We start from the raw sequence: 13152 nt of genomic DNA, 5'->3' as shown, positions 1-13152 counted from the left end.
CTGAATGCATCAGTATTGTATATTATGGGCCCATGTACATAGCTGCATTGTGTTCTGTAATCTTACGCTGCCTTCAGCTACATACAATGTAAGTAGAAAATTCATCAGCAGCCAGTATTTCTGCATAATTTATGTGTGTACACATACGGTATAAACATATGTAAGGATTTCCCATGGGATGGTGATTCCCACCATGTCACTCTGGACCTGCTCGCTTGGATGGGATATTCACCTGTCTGTTGTATTAGAAGATACTTCACCATGTTGTATCCTTCTTTCCTGGCCTGAGGTCTACCTCCTCCATATTCCTGGCCTAAGGCTTGTTATCCAGAATAAACAAATGTCTACTCCAGTTGCATTTCAACGCTTTTCTGCACAACTCAATCATGGTTTAGTACATCTCTTGTAACACAGCCACTTTATAGAATAGTTGTCATTTCCTTGACTCACTGAACAAAAATCTGAAGTACAGAGCACTATTCCACCATTCCATGACTTCTTGAACAGCTGTCCCTCAAGTGCATAACACTCAATATAGTTAATGAACTGCTGCAGCCATCTTCCCAGATGTTCCACTTAGAGGGTGTACTTACCCCTCACACAAAGGGTGCTCCTTGCTTGAAGGCTGTGCTAAACCAACCTGCTAGAGTAGACAAGGTCATAGGTGGCAAGGTTTCTCCTGTCCTCCGAAGTGTCCTCACTGTTCACCCTGGCATTGCAGCACCGCAGAGGGCTCTCTCTCCTTCAGCACAGCTCTACTTTTTTGCTTGTCGGGGTTGTTCAGCTACCATACCCCAACTCCCTGCCCCCCACACAGCTGTCATATAAAGGGGCACTAACTCTACCAACTTAATCACTACAGGAGGGGCTACAAATAAAGGGCACTAACACCTGCCAACATGCATGTACATGTGTACATTTATTCTGAGATTGAAAACTGAGGTAGAGGAATGGAAGAAGACTTTTATTGATGTGAAAAAGTCAACCAATGATGTGCATCAGGAAGTGGCATCAGCCACATCCCGGAACCAGAAGTACCCAGTTGGCCATCTTGGAATTTGGCTTTTGCATTGTTTCCTGCACATATAAGCATATAGATGAGGAATAAATGTTTTTAACTGCTTAAGGTGGTTATAAAGGCTCAAGATTTTTTTACCTTCATGCATTCTATGCATGAACGTAAAAAACCTTCTGTGTGCAGCAGCCCCTCCAGACCCCATCAATCCTTACCTGAGCCCCCTCCGATCAAGCAATGTTCACAATAGCATCGGCTGTATGGGGACTCTCCCTCTTCATTCACTGTGACAGACGCAGTAAGCCAATGAGGAGAGAGAAGGGATAGGGCAGAGTCATGGCTCTATGTGTCTCATGGAGCAGCAGCTCAGGAGCGAGCATGCAGCAGTGCCCCAGCGAAAATGTCTTTCTCTAGGGGCACTGCTCAAGGGGGAGGAGCCAGGAGTGCTGGTGGGGAACCTGAAAAGAAGAGGATCATTGCCGCTCTGAGCAAAACTACTGCACAGAGCAGGTAAGTATAGACTTGTTTGTTATTTTGGGAAAAAATGAAGCTTTAGTATCTCCTTACATTCTACACCAGTGGTCTCCAAACTGTGGCCCTGGGGCCAGATGCGGCCCTTTTCTTGCTTTTATCTGGCCCTTGGGGCACTATTTCATCCGCTGACACCAACAATGAGGCATAATTCCCCCCCACTGACACAAATGAAGGGGCACAATTTCTCCCAATGACACTAATGATGAGGCACAGTTCCTCCAAATGACATCAATGATGGGGCACAATTTCTCCCAATGACACCCAATGATGGGGCCCAATGACACCAATATTGGGGCATTGTTTTTTCCAACTGACGCTGGGAACTTTTCTGCTCCCAATGGCCACGGTCCAACCCTCCTAAAGTCTGAAGGACAGTAAACTGACCCTTTGTTTGGAAAGTTTGGAGACCCCTGTTCTACACTATGGTCCTTTTTGCAGCGTACTATTAAATATACTTATTTGGAACATCTTATGTGAGAAGACAGCAAAGACTGTGGATTTGATTGGTTGTGTACATACAGTATAGCTCTATACAGCAGGCATATTGTCTGGTAAGGCGCACTATTTCATGGGAGTGGATACATGGATATACACCACATGGGAATTTAAAGGTTTTTGTACTCAAATTTGCACTTAAATGTCAGCACAACTATTGTGGAATGATTGATACACTGTATAAAGCACTAATACAGCATTTTTGTTCGTTGGGTGTTATAACACAGGATTTCAATCCGATTTTCAACCTTTGGTGGAGGGAAAAGGATGAGAACATGCGATACGTGCTTGCTGAAAGTTTACATATGGTAAGAGTACATAAGATGCGCCAAAGTGGCCAGAATTGAGAACACTGGGTGATATTTGGCACTTATATATTCACTTTATGTGAGCACAATGGGTTTTGGTTTGTGATTCTTGGAAAGTTGGAGCATACTACACTACATTCCCATTTTTTTTGGTTGTATATAAGAGCATACTGAGGAAGAGTGGAAGGTGATGAAATCAATAGGCGATACACTGCAATTTTACCACTCTTTATTTTGACTCATACAGTACATCTGAAGGGTCATTACATGTGCTGAGAGTTTAAAAGACCCTGTGGACTATAATAAATATTGGGACATAGGACAGATCGTTATAGCGCTGGTTTTTGATTTATCACTACAGGAGGGACTACAAATAAAGGACACTAATACCTGCCTACAGGCATGTACATGTGTAAATTCATTTTGAGATTGAAAACTGAGCTGGAGGAATGGAAGAAGCATTTTACAGATGTGAATGGAAGAACTTTATGGACCATAACATGCATTTATTACAGAGGATCCTTCTGCCAACAAGCTCATATGTAGATATTAATATTTTATTAAGTCCATGTACCTGAGCCATGTACCCACACTTAAAAACCAAAATGTAAGCTTACCTGTCCTTGGATGTGGTGGCTGCATTCATTTTCTTTCAGGCTTTTCCTCTTTATTTTCACTTGATAAACCTTCTTATAATGCATTTCCCATCCCTTACATGTCTACACTTTTTTTTTCACTGTATCTATGAAGAGATCCCTGGTTTTTACATAGGTTGAACTTCAACCATATAACGAGGATCCTCCTGTGCTTAAATGGAGTCCTAACCTCAAAGCTGCTGACATTAACCTTATACCCAATAAGTGAATAAACCAATAAATATCACAGTGCAGCACTGACGAAACTAAATAATAAATAAATAAGTAAATGAATAGTGATCATAATAAACCAACTTAGTAGATAATATTCAATCCCCTTAATATCCACATCAGGGAGATCCACATATAAATAAATATGTGTATAATAATAATATATAAATGATTGTGTAAAACATGAATCCCCTCTCACTGGGAATATACAGTGCACATAGTGAAATATTAACCATACACACAATACTGTGAAATGACATACAAAAAAATGTGCAAACCAACTGTGGACAAATGGTTATAAATAGTCCCAAAAAAAACAACACATATAGTGGTACTCCCACTTCCCTCTCATGCAGTTGTAGTGCTGTGTAGGTGATTCACACGTGACAACCCTCAAATAGCCAGAATGCCCCCTCACCTCCTTACTTAGACCCCAAATGCGCACTCACATAGTAATCTTCTTGTCTTCAACTCATCTACCACATGCTATGGGTGTACTGCATGGGTATCTGAAAAAGGTGATCCAATATGGCCCCCACGCCGGAAATGATGTCACCACGTTCCCAGAAGTTCCTCCCCGCGTACCGACGCATTGCGTCATGTTTACCTGACTTCCTCAGGGTCCTAGGTACTAGGATGTGTATAGTTAGGTTAACCACCTTCTGACCGCCCTATAGCAGAACTACTGATACAGGGTGGCAGGCAGGGGTGTATTCACGACAAGGCAAACAAGGCGTTTGCCTAAGGCACCATTTTTCAGGGGGGGTGGCATGGGGACCAGGTGGGATTTGTGAGAGACTGCGGGCTGCTTGACTGTGTATGTAGACCCCGACACTTGTTCCCGGGGATGTCTGGAGCTGTAAAGGCGAGTGTGTGTGTCTCTCTCTCTCGTTATGGGGGCGGTGGAAGGCTCGCTCGTTCAGGGGGGAGGTATTGGTTGGTCATTGTCAGGCTCTCTCCACAGGGGGTATGTGTGGGAGCAGGGCGGGGTGATGTTGAGTTGGTCCGTGTCAGGCTGAGAGGGGAGTGGGGGTCTGGTGGCTGATTTTTGTGTTGCCTAGGGCAGCACAAAACCTAAATACACCACTGGTAGCAGGGCTGCACAAAGTCACGTATATATATGTGATTTTGCATTTCCGGGTAGGGGGCGCATGCGCGTGCCACCAATGGCAGCTACAGCTTTTGTTCACTGGGTTCCGGGCGCAGATTCCCCGCCAGAGCCCAGCAATCGCCGAGGAACACTGACAGGAGAGGGGTCTATATGTAAACAGTACAGATCTCTCCCCTGTCAGCACCAGCATGCTACTTTGTATTGCTCTGCATAGCAGAGCAATACAAAGCAGCATGCTTACATAGTACAATACACACAACACACAGTTAACCCTTTGATCGCCCCAGATGTTAACCCCTTTCTGCCCAGTGTCATTAGTACAGTGTCAGTGCTTTTTATTAGCACTGAGCAGTGTATTAGTGTCACTGGGGATGTCAATGGCAGTTAGTCAGTTCCCCCCAGTGTCAGAATGCCCACCACAGTCCCACAGTTCCGCTATAAGTTGCTGATCACCACCATTACTAGTATGTACAAAAAAAATTCTAGTATATATACCGCCATTTGTAGACACTATAACTTTCGTAAACCAATTAATTTACACGTATGTGGCCTTTTTTTATTAGAAAAGACATTTCGCAGAATACATTTTGTCCTAAATGTATGACAAAATTTGATTATTTTAATTTTGTTTTACTGGATATGTTTTATAGCAAAAAGTCACAATTTTTTTTTTCAAAATTATCAGTCTTTTTTTGTTTATAGTGCAAAAAATAAAAGCGCAGAGGCGATCAAATACCACTGAAAGAAAGCTCCATTTGTGGGTAAAAAGGACATAAATTTCTTTTGGATGCAGCATTGCATGACCGCGCAATTGCCAGTTAAAATAATGCAGGGCCATATCGCAAAAAAAATGGCCTGGTCAGGAATGGGGGTAAATCCTCTGGAGGGCACGTGGTTAAGCATAGTTGTGTTTATCTGCTTACCAGAGAGGCTGTCAGGTAATTTCAGTGTGGTATTCTGCTTAACAAAGTGCTGTGATTGATGAGTTAGGTCTACTTATGCTGCTCTGGTGCTGTTTGAGTTTGTATGAGTTCTGCCGCCTTCAGGAAGCTTCGAGAGCCTTCCAGAACATGGGTAGGGGTTAGCAAATGCACAGCATGAATATGGATACAACCCTGACGAGTTGCAGGGAAAGGCAACCCCATTGCAAGTTGGGAGTGGTATTTATATTTTGTGAGCACATGGGGGCTGGGCTGCCTCACCTGACAATTGCTGCCAGGCGGCCTAAGGTGGGTCGACCTGAGGCCCTAAAGTTAGAGAGCGTGACCCTGGTTCTTCACTAAGCTACCTGAGGGGAGCTGTCCACCAAAGCTCTGTCTGGTATCACTGGAGAGTTGCTTGGAAGATTGGAAGGAGGCATCCATTTTTTCCTTGAACTTTTGAGTACAGACACTGAGATCTTGGGGACTCTGAGTGCTTTGCTACTCATCTGGTGGTTGATAGTCAGCGTGGGTCTGAAAAAGGGAACACTGGCTGGTGTTCTGAAGAGCTTGTCCTTTGATGCTACTGTAAAGGACATTGCTCAGTTGCTATTACTTATGGTATGTCATAGTTCACCGTAACAAGTCTGTACCTGCGGAGCTCGACCCTGCTACTACTACTACAGCTAAAGGGCTCTGAATAATGTGAAAAACCTCAAGCGCTTACTATGATGAATACAAATGTAAATACAAATCAATAAATATGAAATAAACTGTAGCCGCTAGTGCACACAACCCATGTCTCCGTGGGCTAAATAATTAATATCAATGAAAATATGCTGCGCTACATATAACTAAACGCACAATACGTAAGCCATATATCTATACATAAAACAGTGATGTCAAAAACAGAAACTAAGTGACTCAAAAAATATTTTAAATAAAATGGATTATTTGTCCAAAAAAATGAATTTGATTAAAGGCCAATACCTGAAGAATTCTCCTGTGACCCCTTCTTGAAATAACGACCACCGTGTGCATCTGTCGCAGAAATCCAGTGCAAAAAAACTTCCACCATATATCTGCTCACCTCCAGCAGTGTGACATCACATTATACAATGTGTTGGTCTAACTGCACTTTTGGTCCCAAATGTATGGGCTCTGAAGATCAACATGCTGAATGATAGCTCCAAAAGATGCTCCCTCCAGATAACCGCATCAGGCTCAGCCACATTCCTCATAAACAAAACTCAAAATGAGGAATACGGCTGAGCCTGATGCGATTATTTGGAGGGAGCATCTTTTGGAGCTATCATTCAGCAATTTGATTTTCTGCTTGGTGCTGTAAATCCTTCGCTATACAGTGTCCATATTTCACCTAGTGGAATAGGCAATATTAAATCACTCACCGGACTGATATGACCTCTTTAATTAAAAAGAAGGTCTCATGCGCTTGATTTGCCCATTCAAGGTATGGAAATGACCAGATCTTCTCATATGCCCCATCCTCCCACACAGGAACCAAAGAGTAAAAATAGTAGTAATATAGTGTAGTACGTTTATTAAAACTTAAAGTGAAGTTCCAGTCACACTGTAAAAAAACTGTAGCTGCAGACTTTTAATAAACAGCCACTCACCTGTCCCATGATCCTGCAGTGACCTCCCCGCAGCCCGTTTCACCGGCTCTCTGGTGTTCCAGGTGCTGGTATCTCCAGTGTGGGCACCCGGCTGTGACAGTTTGCGGCTTCACAGCTGGGTGCCCACTGTGCATGCCCAAGTAGTGCTGCACTTTCTGAATGGTCCTGTAGTCTTCTGCGACCTGTCACGTGTCCCAGAAGTCTACAGGGAGGGAGAACAACTTCTGCTTCTGATCACCTAGGCAATCGCAGCAGAAGTGGGAGCGGGTACCTGTCAATTTCGGGTACCAGTTCACCCCCCCCCCTAGCTCCCCAAAGGTGCCAATCCTTACTGGAGAGCAGGGGACCAGTCTTTAAGAGTGATTGTCACTGGGTTAATTAATTATGCAATTAACGCTTCAAACTCCAAACTGCCACCAGAGAGCTTTGGGACTATCAACCCTTCACAATATTAGCAAGAACAGATGTGAACAATAAACATCTGTAACAAACGGGCCATGATTTACTAAGAATAGTGTCCAACAGCAGACGCTGAACATTCAGCCAGACCCAATTAAATCAATTAAGACCTATCAGTGGTCAAAAAAACGTCTACAGGCAGACTGAAAAAACATCTGTAGGCAGGCTGAATTCTCTTTGTAAATCTCTGACCAGAGTAGACGCAATTGTAGGAGCAATGCCGGATATGGTCCCTAGGTAGCGCACAAGTGTGGGCTTTGTCCCATTCACGTTTATTTGTATGCCAGAAAATTTTTTGGTCGCTGCCGCCGACCAAAAAAAAGAAAAAAGAAAGAAGGCTCCACTTCTGACGCTGGCTCCCGGCCGTCTGACTGCTCCGCTGGCTTGAAAGTTCTTAAATATGTAAAGGGCGGGGCCATCACGTATGTGAGCCCGCCCCCATGTGACATAATTGATCCAGCATGTCCTAGTTGATGATGTCACATGGGGGGGCGGGCCCCCCTGACATATTTAAGAACTGTCAAGCCAGCGGAGCAGTCAGACAGCCAGAAGCCAGCGTCGGGAGATGAGCCTTCTTTTTTTTCTTTTTTCCAGTCGGCAGCGGTGGCATCGTGATTAACGTTGGATCTACTTCAGGGGACATTCTTTTATTTTCCTTCTTTTAATAAAGGACTTGTCAAAGACTGTCTTCATTGAGGGCATGTGGCCTGGTATGGTTCAGGACCTGCCGGGCTGCAAGCTCGGATAAGGGTCTGGTATGGATTTTGGGGGGGACCCACGCCATTTTTTTATTAGTTTTGGCATGGGGCTTCCGCTCAAAATCCAAACCAGACCCGAAGGGCTTCGTATGGATGGGAGGGGGGGCCCCGCGCTGTTTTTTTTTTTTTTATATTTTTTAATTGCTTTACCTTTATTTTTAGATTCAGCTGTCAATAATATATATTATCTAGATCTTCAAAATATGTCAAACCATTACAGAAAATCATTATAAAGGATAAGAAACAAAAATAGAATCAATAGAACTAAGGAAAACAAATTAGGATACATAAAGATATGCCTAGCTAAAAATAGTGCTCTTTCTGAAACTCAGTTGACGATCACGATTACCGTCTTCCAGAGGACTCTACACAGAGATTTACTATAAGACAAGCGCTCGCGGTAGACTGTTAAATTTTGTTCTGAACATACGCATTTCTATCAGTGCATAGACATTGGAAAAGCTTCTATTTCTTGACAATCATGAATTCCCTAAAAAGTCTATTTTTTACTCACTGAAATTTTTTTTTTTTAAAGAATATATTCTTTAAAGTGATGTCCAGATATTTGGGAAAGCAAATTTCAATGCGAACAGTGAACAGTGATTTTTCGTTCCTTTAGACGTGCTTCTAGGACGTCTGCTTTTTTAGATGGATTTCTTTATTGTGTCCATTAGTAAATTCACTTTCGCGTCTATTTGCAAGACTCTTTCTTTAGTAAATGTCTTTGCCATCTAAAAGTAGACAGATTCCAATGAAAAGTAGACTTTATCCTATGGAAGTGCGCACAGACGCCATTTACGCACTTAAGTAAATCAGGGCCACACTGTCACCATAGACAGGTATATTCAGAGGATTATTATATACAGTAGCACTTCTAAGAGACAGGGATTCTTTAGTTTGCATTAAAAGCCTTAGAGATAATGTTAACACTTTTCAAAATAGGGTTTATTAATGAAAAGTTCAAATGGTGCGATTAAAATATTTAGAGAAAGGGATGTTACACAGACATAAAGAGAACAATAAAGCAACAGAGAAATAAAAGAAAGGAGTTAAGAAGGCAGAATACTTGCAAAGTCCATGGTTTTAGCAGAGTCCAATTGTCCAAACAAAAATGTTGCTGTGGCTCTCCAGTCCGTTAAGATGATCCTTGGTTGATGTTAAATGAGAGCTCCATCTCAACAAGTCCTGTCAGTCCCTTTTTTTATGATATCAAGGGGGTGTGGACAGAGACCATCTGACCAATAATCCGGTTTAAGGGATGGGTGCTGGGAGGCCACTATGTTTATGACAAATTACCAAATACAGTTTACACTAATATTAATAACTTCCAATACATGCAGGTTGTATTCTAGCAATTGGCAGATTAATATTCAGAAATATATTTTGAACCCAGGGATACCAAACACAGTGCACCTTGTTATCCAGAAGGCAGGAGACTGCTTTATCCCCTTCCCTATGTGCTAACATAGTCATGTATGACCTTGATTTGTTCGGTATGATATTCCCCATTTAAATATATACCTAAAATTAATGTGCTCCTGTTGAATTCTATGAATTGTATGTGGAATTGTTAAGTTGTGGAATAGACATTTTATCGCTCACTCTGCATTCCTAGAGCTTTAATGGCCTTACAAGTCATGTGTGACTGCTTGACTGAGTTATTATTGTTTTATAATAGGGTAGAGGAAAGTGTTTTCCATGGTTAGTGGAAACAGACATCCTACCAAGATTAATTAGCTGTTTACAGCCTGGCCAGCTCTGTGTTTCAATTAAGATAAGAAGTTATTTTGAAGTTTGGTAAAAGTTACAGCTACAAATTCCATAGTTTGCAAAGAAAGGGGGAGCGGTGTAGGAACACTGCTCATGAGACCCTCACAAGATGGCTGTCGTGTATAGCTTCCATGTCTCTGTTGCGCACAATCGTTACAGGGTGCCACATAAATAATGTTGCCCTCCCCTTGCATTCTCTGTTTTCACATCTTTACATGGTCAACTGGTGCATGTCCTGATTATACATCTCATGTAACCTCTTCAGATGTAAAAAATGTTAGATGGCTGATTTTGACTGCAGAGCTCAGCATATAATAGATGGGTATCATTATTCCCTTCCTTTCCTGAAACTATGCAGCCTCAAAAATGCTACAGGCAGTAGGGAGACAAATCCCTATTCATTTCTATGTAGCGGTAGATAGAAATATTGAGCATCACATGTATTTTAATTTATAACAACATAAAAAAAAAACTAAAAACAACATTAAAAATTCAGAGAAATATGCAATGCATGGCTCATCCTCTCAGGACCATGTCCCATTGAAATGTTTCTGTATCCAGCAGACCAAATATTCTGGAAGACATCAGTTTATTCTACTAAGATTTAATCATGCAGTTATACACATTCTTCACAGTCACTTGGGATTCTTACAGTAAACTATTCTCTGAGGTAGTACCTTTCAAGCACACACAAGGAATGCCGGCATACATATTTAGATGCTACAATGGAAAACACTTTTAAAGGGTTAACAGTATTATCATGAAGCCATTGTTCAAATGAATCCTAATTGCCTATAGGCTAGTACAAGTAAAATATGTTTTCCTTTTCCTAACGTGCTATACCAAAGTGAATATATGATAGTTTTGCATTTGCTTCCTTATTTATGATGTTCAGGACTAAACAATATAATGTAAAAAATATGTTGTATGTCTGTTATCAGGTAAATATGAGATTACATATGAATATTTTGTATTTTCATATGCAACCAGGAGATGGCGCACTAGACTGTTTTCCAGATGTTTTATACTCTCTCGCTAGCCACTCTGTTGGGGAAAAAATAGTTCTTCAGCGAGCCCAGTAGCTAAAAATGAAATTAAACTCTAAAACATATTTAATTCAAGTATATTTTCTTAACTCAGAAATTACTTTTTTTGCTCTCAGCCTTCACCAAATTCTTTTTCTTGCTGCTGTGATCTGACTTTCTGTTCCCAAAGGGTGGCTATGTTTGTTTTCCATGGTCCCACTGTATGTAGAAACCCTCTCTTGCTCATTCCCAAAATGGACTATGGACTGTAGGATTTTAGTGTGCATAGAGCAGTGCATAAAACCGCAACGTTCACTGCCTGCTCCAAACAAAAGTGAGGGCGAAAAGTAGAGGTTCCGGAGCTCATGGAGGACATTACATAAAGACAGTAAGAAACAATTTAAAGGACAGTTGATTACAGTGCCATTATGTAATGGATGTGGATGGAATATTTTTGGAGAATAAGGATATCATTTGGTGTCATTTTAAACATTTTTTTAAACTGCTGTCATCTGACTCCCTATTAGAAGGTGGCTATGTTTGTTCTCCGTGGTCCCACTGTATGTAGGAACATAGCCACCATCTCTTGCTCACTCCCCAGATGGACTAGGAATTATGGACTATAGAATCCTAATTGTGCATTGAGCAGTACACATGAGCACAACTAACTTACACTGTTTATTCCAAACAAACAGAAGTGAGAGGGTAAAAGACGTGGTTCAAGTAGTCATGGAGGATGTTGCAAGGAGGCAGAACAATGAAAAACAATTTCAAGAAAAATAGGATACAGGGCCATCAAGTAATGTATATATATGGATTTTTTGGGGAGGATATGGATATTATTTAGTGTCATTTTAACCGCTTACCTCCCGGTCACTGAAGATTTACTGTGACCAGGCGACAGCTGCAGGCTCAGCAATGTAAATAAATATTGCAGGCTTGCTTCTGGGTTTGGGGCACGCATACTGTACATGCGCCCACTGATGATTTTTTCAGCAGGTGTCAGCCAATGATTTATGGCTGAGACCTGCTGAGCGGCTGTGTCCAATCACGGCACAGAGCCCTGAGTTTACAAACACACAGCATTCTGTACACAGAGCAGTGATCTCGCTGTTTCTTCTCTCTGCAAAGCATGGATCACTGTATTAGTATCAGTGTACCTCTCAGTGAGGATCTGTTAACACCAGAATGTCTGACACACTATCACAGTCCCAAAATACACTCATGGCCATAAATATTGGCACCCCTGCATTTCTGTCAGATAATGCACCATGTCGCCCAGAAAATTGTTGCAATTACAAACGTTTAGGCATTCTCATGTTTATTTCTTTTGTGTGTACTGGTATGACACACAAAAGTGGAGAAACAAAAAGCCAAATCGGACACATTCTACACAAAACCCCAAAAATGGACTGGACGAAATCATTGGCACCCTCAATTTAATATTTAGTAGCACATCCCTTGGAAAATAACTTAAATTAATTGCTTGTGTAATCATCAATGAGTTTCTTACACCTCTCTACTGGAATTTTGGAGCACTCTTCTTTCACCAACTACTCCAGGTCTCTCAGATTGGAAGGGTTCCTTTTCCCAACTGCTGTTTTGAGATCTCTCCACAGGTGCTCTATGGGATTGAGATCTGGACTCATTGCTGGCCAGTTCAGTGCTCTCCAGTGCTTTGTCTGAAGCTTTTTGACATGTGCTTTGGGTCATTGTCCTGCTGTAAGACCCATGACCTCTGACGGAGACCCAACTTTCTGACACTGGGTCCTACAGTGCACCCCAGAATTCTTTGGTAGTCTTCAGATTTCATAATGGTCACACAGTCAAGACATCCAGTGCCTGAAGCAGCAAAGAAACCCCAAAACATCAGTGAACCTCCACCATGTTTGACTGTAGGGACTGTATTCTTTTCTTTAAAAGGTCTCATTTCTTTTTCTGAAAACAGTAGAATGATGGGATTTACCAAAAAGCTGTCATTTTGTTTTGTCTGTCCACAGCACATTCTCCCAAAAGGATTTTGGCTTCCTCAGATATGTTTTGGCAAACTCCAATCTGGCTTTTTTACGTCTCTGTGTCAGAAATGGGGTCCTCCTAGGTCTCCTACCATAGCATCCCTTTTCATTCAGATGGCGACATATAGTGCGAGCTGATACAGTTGGATCCTGTGCCTGAAGATCAGCTTGAATTTGTTTGAAAGTGGACTGAGGTTCTTTAGCCACCATATGAACAATCCTTTGTTGCAATCTTTGAT

This window comes from Staurois parvus, unplaced genomic scaffold, assembly GCF_062004578.1.
Source record: "Staurois parvus isolate SC_StPar_1 unplaced genomic scaffold, SC_StPar_1.0 ptg000549l, whole genome shotgun sequence".
In the NCBI taxonomy this organism is placed as follows: domain Eukaryota; kingdom Metazoa; phylum Chordata; class Amphibia; order Anura; family Ranidae; genus Staurois; species Staurois parvus.
This window is presented reverse-complemented; position numbering follows the sequence as displayed.